The 10238-nt window shown below is 49.7% G+C and overlaps 1 pseudogene; it reads left to right on the forward strand.

Annotated features, from left to right (window-relative positions):
* Window positions 1-1298: 1298 nt before the first annotated feature.
* The window catches only part of LOC102370617, a 15224-nt pseudogene continuing 6284 nt past the window's right edge, over window positions 1299-10238 (forward strand).

Raw genomic sequence — 10238 nt, forward strand, 5'->3', positions numbered from 1 at the left:
AGTAGTGGTGGCTCTGTCTCTAGCCCTAAACCCAGGTCAGGGTCAGGGTCAGGGCTGGAGCTGTGAATGACATGTTGGCAAAAATAAACAGGAACATGAGGAATATCTACATGCTGTTCTGCATGACTTGCAAAAATCTGGTCTCATTTTGAATGGGAAATGTGAATTTCGGAAGTAACTAAATGTTCTAGGCATATTCTTAGCAAAAATAGAATTCAAGCAAACCCAGAGAAAATAAAGCTGCCTCATGCCTTACCCCTTCCCAGAAGCCCAAGATGTTCCTGCCATATAATGATCACTGGGTCTGGCCAACCACTCGGGAAATTTTTTGCCAAATTTAGCACAGGTAACAAACCCTTAACAGAGCTCCTTGCAATAGGTTGCTCTGGCAAATGCACAACAAGGGGCATTCAACACAAAGAACTACTGTGTTAGTACTGTATTCAGTAAGTTACCCTACAGTGGTCACAGCAGATACATCTGCATATGGTTTAGGAGCATTCCCCCTACAAACCCAGCCATAAGGACACCAAAGGATGGCTGTATTTGTATCAGGATGTCTTGTGAGCACCAAGTGAAGCTATGCTCAAGTAGAAAAAGAAGCTGCAGCAATTGCTTGGGCCTGTGAACAGCTCAGCTCTTACTTCCTTCACCTTTCTTGGAAGACACGGAGTGCTCAGAGCCCCTGGTCCTTCAGACCTACTAGAGAGGAGCAGAGGACTGTATTAGGACTGCTCTGGAAAGGGGACTGATTACAACACACAAGATGGACTGCATGTGTCTGTCTCTGTTTCACGTACACCACACTAATAAAAGTGCACCAGCCCATATTGCTGTCCAACAGAAACTCTAGCAGTATTCTTTATTTCCTCTGCTCCCTCTTCCCCCTGGCCCACCTCTTGATGAGGCTGGAAGCAGCTTGTACCACCCAGTACAATGGTGACCTTGATGAAGCTAATGCTAATGTCCTTCTTTCAATGTAACCTGAGAGTTGAACCTTCTAGACATGGTTCTTGATTCTTCTTCACAAGAAAAGGGTTATTGGCCTATACAATTATTTTAGGTATCATAGATCAACAGAAATCTTGATGTCCCTGTATTTTGAGAACAGAATAATAGCTTTTCATCCTTAGCTCAGAGATTTCTATTTTGCAACAGATCAGCAGACAACACAGTCCATTTTCAGAAAGGGAAATAGTTAATTCCTGCTTTATGTTGAAACATTTCTAAACCCAGAAAAGGAAGTTCCCTCTCTTACCCTTTCCCCTCAGCACGCAACATGGCCAGACAGTGACAGGATGAAATCTCCAAGGAGAATCAACTTGTGCTCTTTGTCTGGAAATCTTCAAAGATCCCAGTGATTCTGGACTGGAAACCCAGTAGGATACAAACATCTCCTGGCTTTGCTGCAGACAGATCTTTGTCCCGAGGACCATCAGGCTGAAGAGGCAGTTGGTGAAAGCTGTAGAAAAAGCTGAGCAGCTGAGTGTGCTGGCAGTCAAGGAGGAACAGGTGAATGGGGAACATGGGACAGCACCAAGACTGTTTTGTAGAGTAGATTTAAACATGGGCTTTTGATCTTCAGAAAGTCCAAGACTCTCTGCAGTCACCCTTAGGTCCCCACAGCACAGACTGCCAAGAGGATAAGGCTAGGCTTCCCTGGTTATATCCCTGGGTTTGGTATAAATTTATCCTCCAGTGCTATTACATATTTTCATCAGCTACTGTGAGCAAATCACTGGTCTGAAGGTGGGAGAGACTGTGCATAGAAAGTGCAATTCTAGTCTTTCCTGTATTTCTAAGTGTTTAAATTTGGCCACCTATATGGTCTTTTCAGTGCCAGAAATGCCACTTCTGCATATTATAGTTCTGGTTGCATAGTTCTCTGTGTGTGGATGATTCTGTGAGTGTGCAGACTAGACATTCACTCCGCCAGGGCTGCCTGGAAATGGAGTCTGGCCATGGACCGGATCTGTCATTTTCCTGGGGCTGAAATATCCCCACCTTTTTCCTCTTGAATGTTGAAATTCCAGCAGAGGACTGCCATCCTTCCCTGGGGCCAAATCTGGGGATGTATAAAAAATGATTGACAGCTATACCAGCAATTTTGTACCTGCACTGACTGAACTTCAACGTTGACAAGTTCTTCTCTTTATGCCTGTATTTTGGATGAGTTCTGGTGACACAATCAATATTTGAAATGTTATTTTGAAATTTAAGGCCACATTTAAGTCTCATAAAGAGGAGCAATTGATAAATGAGGTGAAGAGGTCTGGGTTTTGTTTCTGCAATATTTTTTCTGCCCCAGTGGTTAAGTACTGGGACCGATTCCCTTGGGAGGTTCTGGAATCTCTCACGGGATCTTCTTAAGTGCAGGGAAGACAAACAAGTGGCTGGAGAGACTGAACAGGGGTAAGCCTGCCTTGAGCTGACAGTTAGACTACACGGCTTCATGAGGCAACTTACAACCCTATTTCCCTATGAACTCACTTACTATCATATACACAATTTTTAAAGGGAAACAGCTGAGGTCCAATTTTTCTAATTTCTCTGCCATCAGATTTAAATGCAAGGTTTGTGGATCAGATGCCAGTTTCTCCATTAATAAGATGATGTTTACTTAAATGGCAATGTATTTCACGTGTTCTCTTTAACTTTGAATTTGAAACATGAAGTAAAGGCAGCGCTATCTACTAGGGCTATGTGAAGCTTTGGTCCCTGATTCGATTCGGCGGAAATTCGGTCCGATTTGGTGGTCAAACCTCTGAATCCAAATTGAATCAGGGGATCCTTTAATCTCTCCAAATTGAATCGGAACCCTCCGAATCAATTCGGAGAGATTCAGAAAGATTTGGACATAGACACAGCTTTAAATGTTTTTTCTATATACCTCTAGGTAGCAGGGGCTCATGAGTGCTGCGATGCTGGGGCGCATGGAGTGTCCCACAGAAGTGCGGGGGGCCCCCAGTGTGCTCAGCAGCAGACCCGGAAGTGGACCGGAAGCACTTCCAGTCCACTCCTGGGTCCACCGGGAGTGCGCTGAGGCCCCCCCCACGCCTCCGGCACAGCAACTGGTGCCTCCTGGGTCTGTAGAGATCCCTGCTGAAACCTATGCTTACTCATTCCTAAAACTTGGTGATAAGCTGGGATCCCAGTTTTCACTGTTTAAAAATCACAAATTCTCTGATTAAAACCCTCTGATTAAAATCTGCATTTTTCTGCAATTAAAATGAAATGCCTATATATATATATATATCTACGTATATGTATATGTATGTATGTGTCAGTTGAGCACAATGTTTTATTGATATATTTACAATTTTAAAGCAATTTGGAAGCCAGCCAGTGCCTCAATCATTATAATAAAATAAATTCTAAATACCTATACATTTTGGCAATTGATTTTGGGTTTTTCATCCTGGAAAATCAGAGCTTCCCCTGCCTGCTTCACTCACCAAAATGTGGGTCCAGCTTCGGCTGTCCGCACCATTGCTTTGTTGTACTGAGCAGCCCTGCCCATGCCGTTGCCCCTCGCTCCCAACCCACAGCCCTCTGACCCTATCAGTGCCACTCATTCCCAACCCAGAGCCCCCTGACCCTGCCAGCACCCCTCATTCCTGATCCACTACTCTGTGACCCCAGCCCTCTGGTGCCCCTCACTCCTACCCCCCACCCCCAGGTCCCCAATGTGTGAGAAAGGGAGCAGGTGTGTGGGAAAGGTGGGGGGACACAGGTGACATGGCAGTGTGGGCATGTGTGCCCACAGTGGGGTGCAGGGCTGCATGTGGGCTGGACCAACTCTGGGCAGGAGCCACCTCCATGGCCCAGCGAGTGGAACCTGGTGCTGAAGGGAGTGTCGTGCCACCTTGGTGAGGTGCAGTAGTGGCAGAGGCAGCAGCAGCGGTGGCACACAGTTGTGCCCCTGTTGCTGCCGGGTGGGCAGGGGACACCTCAACTTGGTGACCACGGTGCAGTTACTTTCTCCCGCATGAGGTCCCCCTGCTGGGCCACGGCAGTAGCAGTCTTAGGGGAGGGCAACGCGGGTGACTGCCCGGGGCCCCGCACTGTAGGGGGCAATATTTTGCAAGGAAGCGGCTCTATTTGCATTTTAACAATTGACTATTTATCTAATTCCACCAAAGAATATTTAAAAATACAGCTGTGGTGGTTTAATATTTACCTGAGTACATACCGCTAAGGGGCCCCAAATGACTCTCTTGCCCAGGGCCCCAACAACCCTAAGGGCACCACTAACCACGGAGATAGCTCCTGCCCAGCCATGTCTGCAGCCCTGCACCTCACTGTGGGTGCAGAAATTTGGGGAGGGGCACATGCCCCCCATTGTATCACCTGTGCCTACCATGCCCCCCAGCGCATGGCCTGTGCCCCCTCCCACCCACACCTAATGCATTGCCTGGGTCCCTTACCCCCTCCCAATGTGTGGCCTATACTCCGTCCCCCCACGGGACCTGTGCCCCTTCCCCTCTGCCCAGTGCAGGACCTATGCCCTCTCCCTCCCACATTGCCTATGCCTTTCCCCCCCACCTAACATGTGATCTGTGCCACTTCCTGCCCTCACCCCTATAGGCTTACCTGGAGGGAGCTGCTGGAGCTGCTCTCCACAGCTGCCGGGCTGTCACATGCAAATGTGCGTGGACACATGCATATGGCAGCTCTTCCTGATTGCTCTCTTCCCAATCCCCACAGCATCAAGCAGCCCCTTGCAGGCTGGAACTCTGCCAGCATGCAAAGGGAAACCTGTAGTTTTCTAAGTTTTTCTCCTTTAAAGGGGAAAATCTATGATTTTCTCCTTTAAACGATAAAATCTGTGTATTTCTCCATTAAAGTAGAAAATCCACATTTTTCTGCAACTAACAGAAAAAACGTAATCCTGGTGATAATACCCTAATTTCCCTGACGAGGGACTTTCTCCTCCTCTGTTCTAACATAAAATTATTTGATGATTGAACTTTCCTCCCTAAGGCCCAAAGTAATCCTGGGAGAAGATTAGATCACCCCAGCTCTCCAAAAGATGAGAAGCCAGTTAATTGGCCATGGAATTTCAGTGGTGGTCCCTGAAGAAGAGTGTGGCAGAGCACAGGGTGTGTCTGCCACTTTAAGGGCCTGGAGCTGGCAGCCTCCAGGTGCCTGATTAGGGCAGCCATTTTGGAGACAGTGACTGCCTATTTAAACAGAGCAGTTTGGCTGCCTAGAGGCAGGCAGCAACATTGCCTGGCTGGAGGGCTGCTGAGAACTACCCGGAGGGGGGGGAAGCGGCAAGAGGTTGGTCAGGAGGCTCCTGGTCCTGGGCGTGACCTGAAGCTGCAGCCTGCCGGGAGTGGGTGGTCTGGTGGGGCTCTCAGTGGTGTGGGAGCCCCCAGGCAATGCCAGGCCAGTTACTACCCCGGTGAAAGGTGGGTTGGGGTGTCTTAACCCCTAGCTCCCACCACCACTGGGTGGGTTACCCTTGTGTTTGTTGGGAGGCCCAGAGGGCCAGTGTTGCGAGGGGCCCAGAGAGGGTGGACCCCGAGAGCGTGATTGAGTACAGGGCGTGGTGCTGCGGTTGCCCCTAGGAGAAGGGAGTAGTGGCACGGTGAGGCCTGAGGATGCGAGTGAGCGGCTAAAGACCCAGCCCGAAGGGGAGAGTACCCTCGACTGACCCAAGCTGGGGCCAGGACTATGGGAGTCAAAAGGGCCAGGGGCCCACTGCAAGGGACGCCCAAGAGCCGGGGGCCTGGGGTCCCAACTGGCCTGGAGGTGGGCCAGGGCAAGTGGCCGAAGGTCCCGGGGGGACCACACCTGAGAGGGGAACATGGCTTTGTGGGGGGCGAGGTAGCCCGGATGATGGCGGAGTGGCCGCCTGATGGGAGAGGATCATAGAAGGGTCCTGTGTGGATGATTCTGGGGCCCAGTGCGGGGCTGGTGGTTGTGTGAACACCAAGATGCCATCTGCGAGGCTTGGGCTGCGGTATTGGGGAGGATAGGAGCCGCAGAGAGCACCCCCCGGCATTGGGGCACTAGATAGGCAGCCTCCTGGTTAATTGACATCAGATTGAATCAATTATCATCAAAGGCGTGGCGGGCGAGATAGGCGGGCCGTGGAGGTCGGCCCCGAGGAGGCCCCCTGTCACAAAGAACAAATACGAAGCAGTAATATTACTGGAAAACGGGTTCACGCTCTTGTGCTGTCAGCATTGGCCAAAGCTATAAACCACCTCTCACCACTGCACCGCAGGCAGCTTGAGTCATGGGTGGGACCAGACAGAGCAGTCTGCAGCCTGATGAGAGAGACTGGGCATGTCTACACGTTCATTAATGCACAGTGGTTACTGCACACTTAATTTAATATTTGTATAATCAAGTACTAACTAAATTCACAGTAACCAGAGTTACTGCATAATAACCCCAGCAAATGCCTTTTTACTGACGCTAATGCACAGTAGGCTGATAATACTGCGCAGTAGCATATTAGCACTGTCTATGCTTTGACATGCTACTGCACAGTGTTATTAAGCTACTGTACAGTTAGCATCTTGTACAGGCGCACCCCCTGTGTTTCTGATGATAGGCTCCAACTGAGCTTCTATCACCTAGTTTCAGACAAGAGGTAACAGTTAGGGGTGCACCGATGGAGATTTTGGGGGCTGATACCAATATCTGATATTCAAGTAGGCACATTCACTGATACCAATCCAATATATGATACAGCTGCCTCCAGCTGGTCAGTCTGTTGTGGCAGAAGGGGAGTGGGGAGGGAACGGGCATAGGGGGACAGGTCAACACCCCCGGTGGTGAGGGAGGGAGCAGGGACAGGGTCAGGCACTGCCCAGCTGGGGCAGGGTGGGGTGGGGTGATCGCTGGTGCGCAGGAGGTGGCAGCGTCTGCACCCCGGGGAAGGCAGGGTGCCTTCAGATCTAGGTGGGGCAAGCTGCAGCCGGGCTGCACAGGGCTCTTCTTGGTGGGGGCTGTGCTCGGAGTGGTGCTGGCAGCGCTGGAAGCGGGCTGCAGCCACCCCAAATTTTGCCGCAGCTCCACTCCGCTCCCAGTATTCCCCACCCAGGCTGTCCTCCCTTCATACCCTGTTTTCTCCCTGCCTTTCCATCTCCTTCCCCATATGACTTGCACTAAACTTTACATATTTTCATGTTTTTTCTTTCCATATGCAGAATAGACAGGAGCGACCAGAAGTGCCCTAAGGACACCAGCAGCCATGGCCTCACCAAGACCAGGGCAGGACATCCAAGAGGAAATCAAGTGTCCCATCTGCCTGGAGCACCTGACCGATCCAGTAACACTAGACTGTGGGCACAACTTCTGCCGAGCTTGTATCAGTGATTACTGTGAGATCTGGGAAGAACACGGACCTTTGGAGTGTCCTGTCTGCAGAGCCGAGTTTCAGAAAGGGAATCTCTGCCCAAACTGGCAGCTGGCAAATCTTGTAGAAGGCATTAAACAATTGGAGTTAGTTCCTGGAGTTGAGGATCTGTGCATGAAACACAAGAAGGAGCTTAACTTGTTCTGTGAGGAGGATGGGGCGACCGTGTGTGTGGTTTGTTGGAGATCCCCAAAGCACAGAGCTCACTCAGTGCTGCTCATTGAGGAGGCTGCCCAGAAATACAAGGTAGGAAGCACTCCGTTTTCAGCTACTTCAAACCATTCCCTGTGTGGCCAGATTTTCTCAGCCTCTCTGAGCCACATGTACTTCCAGGTGTCCCAGCTTCTCCCCCCACCCCCAGCAGAGGCTGATTTCAGCAATAATCCTGCTGTACCCTGTGAGTCCCTCTGGCCTGGCACAAGATGCTCCTGACCCTAGCACTGCCCTGGCCTGCAGCACTGCACTGCACTGCAGAGGACACCTAGGTGCCCCTGGAGGTCATGCAAGGCGCTTTTTCCCATTGGAGGTTGAATTAAAACCGGGGCTGTTGCCAAACCAGGGCTAGAGAGAGAGTGAGGTAGCCCAAAGATGGCTGGGCACAGGGCTCTGAGAATGAAGGGCCATGCCCATGACTACCAACAAAGACAAAGTGATGAATGGGCTAATAGGACATAGGTCCAGGGCCCCAGCTACATAGAAGCTACCACCGCTGGTTTTCTGCAGGCACAGCTCAGGCAGAGCAGTCAGCACAGGCAGCACATTATTGGCTTCTGGAGGACCTGAGCCATCATTGCCATAGGGAGAGGGTACAATGCCAGATGCGTCCCACAGGTTTTTCAACTCTCTACTTTTCTTATTTTTTCGTCTTTGCTTAAACAGTGAATATTGGCAATTTCTTGTCATGGGTGGAGGGCAGGGCAGTTATCTTGGGGCTGTATGAGAGCATGATAGAGAATTACAGGTATGATCCAGCAAGCTAGGATATATGGCATTAGAGATGCTTCCCTCTCCCTTCTTCCTTCATTAGGGTACATCTACACAGTGTGACCAGCCTATCTCTGCATCGCTCCTTATGAAGGATTTTGGACTAGCAATTCAATGCATGTTTTTTGTGGTGTTTTTTTGGGGGTGTTTTTTTTTTGCTTTTCTCCATAATTCTCTCATCTCCCCACATAGTGTAACAAGGACAGGTTGAGACAGGCATCAGCCTCCCCTCCTTGGCCCAGAGGTTTGCTGTGGGATGAGCAACATTTCTCCAGGGCATAGGGTGGGGTGCATGGGGTACCAGGAGCATCCTCCTGGGGAGCTCATGCCTCTGCCTGTCTTTCAGCTCAGCCCCCCAGCTCATGCTGCTAAGAGACAAGCAGCACTAGTTGTAGCTGTGCTGAAGTCAGGAAAGTGTGGGTAGGTAAGAGATTTCTTCCTCTCCCTGCACTCTCCCCATCCACCCTTGCTCTGCTGTGGTCAGCACCATTCCCCCTCCTCCAGCACCAACTATGGGAGCTCAAAGAGTTTGTTATGCCTCTAAATCCACTATTTTCTGTACAGTAAAACAGGGTTCTCCTCTCCCTGGAAGTCTTTATGAGGCTTGATAGAGAATTTTTAAATTTCTGATTCTAGGGGATAGGCAGACAAGGTTCCTTGGGTGAATCTGATATCTTGTATTAGACCAACCCAAATAGTTGGAGAATAGTTATTAAGCAAGCTTTTGGGTTCAAAAACCCTTCATCAGGCTAAGGAAGTTTCTGCAGCTGGTGTGTGCTCTTCCTGGATGAAATGAAAAGTAAACAAGCCAGGGGCTGGGCTGGGCTGGGCAGTCAGTTGCCAGGCAGATTATAATGTGTCAAAAATCCAATGTCTATGTTTAGTCCATGATTTTTTTTTTTTTAGTATCCAGGAGGTTGATGAAATGGAGCTCATAGGCTCGTCTCTGGGAAGTGTTGTGTAAATTTCCTTTGAGGATCAGGACTGAGAGATTGGGGAGAGAGAGAGTGGTTTTCTTGTGAGAAGTATGCCCCCACCGGTAATTGGGTATTTCTGTCTTTGATGGATTCCCGGTGTGCGTTCATTCTGGTGCGCAGTTGTTGTTTGGTCTCTCCTACGTATTTTCCATCGGGGCATTTGGTGCTTTGGATGAGACATTACATTCCTGGAGGTGCAGCTGTAAGATCCTGGGATGCTGATGGCTCTGTTGTGGGGTGTAGTAATAGTGGGGGTGGTGGAGATGTGGGGGCAGGTTTTGCATTTCTTGTCATGGCACAGTCTGGATCCTTCTGGTGTGTTCTGGGCTTGAGGAAGTTTGCTTCTGGTGAGGAGGTTGGCAAGGTTCGGTGCTTGTTTGAAGGCTAGGATGGGTGGCTCTGGGAAGATCTTTTTAAGAATAGGGTCTACCAGCGGTGTGCGATTTGTGGGGGGTTTCTTCTGTACTGCAGCAGTTCTTCACATGGTATCCAGGTGGCTCTTTCAAACGTGCAGTCTATCTCTCTGGAGGAGTGTCCTTGTTGGGTGAAGGGGTGTAGGTTGTAGCCGTGTTGGTCTAAGGGCATAGGCAGACAAGGTTCCTTGGGTGAATTTGATATCTTTTATTAGACCAACCCGAATAGTTATTAAGCAAGCTTTCGGGTTCAAAAAGCCTTTGTCAGGCTAAGGAAGTTTCAGCAGTTGGTGTGTGCTCTTCCTGGATGGGATGTAAAGAAAGCCTTTTTAAGATTGGTGAGATGGCAATCCCGGGTGTTCACTTCGGTGCAAATGCGGTGGTATCTGAGGACTTGGCTGTATATCACAGCTTTTTTTGGTGTGTTTAGGGTGATTGCTGGTTATGTGCAGATATGTATGTTGGTCTGTGGGTTTCTTGTATACTGTG

Source organism: Alligator sinensis, unplaced genomic scaffold (genome assembly GCF_000455745.1).
Source record: "Alligator sinensis unplaced genomic scaffold, ASM45574v1 scaffold1097_1, whole genome shotgun sequence".
Taxonomy (NCBI): domain Eukaryota; kingdom Metazoa; phylum Chordata; order Crocodylia; family Alligatoridae; genus Alligator; species Alligator sinensis.